The sequence below is a fragment of the Penaeus monodon genome, chromosome 19, assembly GCF_015228065.2.
Source record: "Penaeus monodon isolate SGIC_2016 chromosome 19, NSTDA_Pmon_1, whole genome shotgun sequence".
NCBI classification, from domain to species: Eukaryota; Metazoa; Arthropoda; class Malacostraca; order Decapoda; family Penaeidae; genus Penaeus; species Penaeus monodon.
Window position 1 is genome coordinate 2,593,707 of NC_051404.1, and position 355 is coordinate 2,594,061.

The 355-nt window shown below is 45.4% G+C and overlaps 1 protein-coding gene across 1 annotated transcript in view; it reads right to left on the minus strand.

The window, feature by feature from the left end:
* The window catches only part of LOC119584971 (microtubule-associated protein futsch-like), a gene marked incomplete at its 5' end in the record, with an annotated part of 346,977 nt that overhangs the window by 344,031 nt on the left and 2,591 nt on the right, over nt 1–355 (minus strand).

Genomic DNA, 355 nt, shown 5'->3' on the forward strand with positions numbered 1-355 from the left:
ATTTTTTCTTATTAGAGAGAGGGAAACTGACTGACAGACAGAGTAGGTGATACAAGAGGCCACTAGCTACCCCCATAAGCCACTGAATAATCGGGAATAATGTTATGACGTCACTACTTGACCTCACCAATTACCGGGAGGTCAGGTCGATCACCATACCGGACGTGAGGGGTGAGAGGGTGGATGTCGGGGGGGGGGGGTCGAAATGGAACCTATATAAATGTTTGCATTCCTCGTTCCCGACGCCGTGCGAAAATACGAGATATTATTGGTAAATTCTTTGCGACGTCTGTCAGTACAGACTTTCCACGAATCTAATTTTCTGTTCACTTATCCAGTTACACACATAATAGTT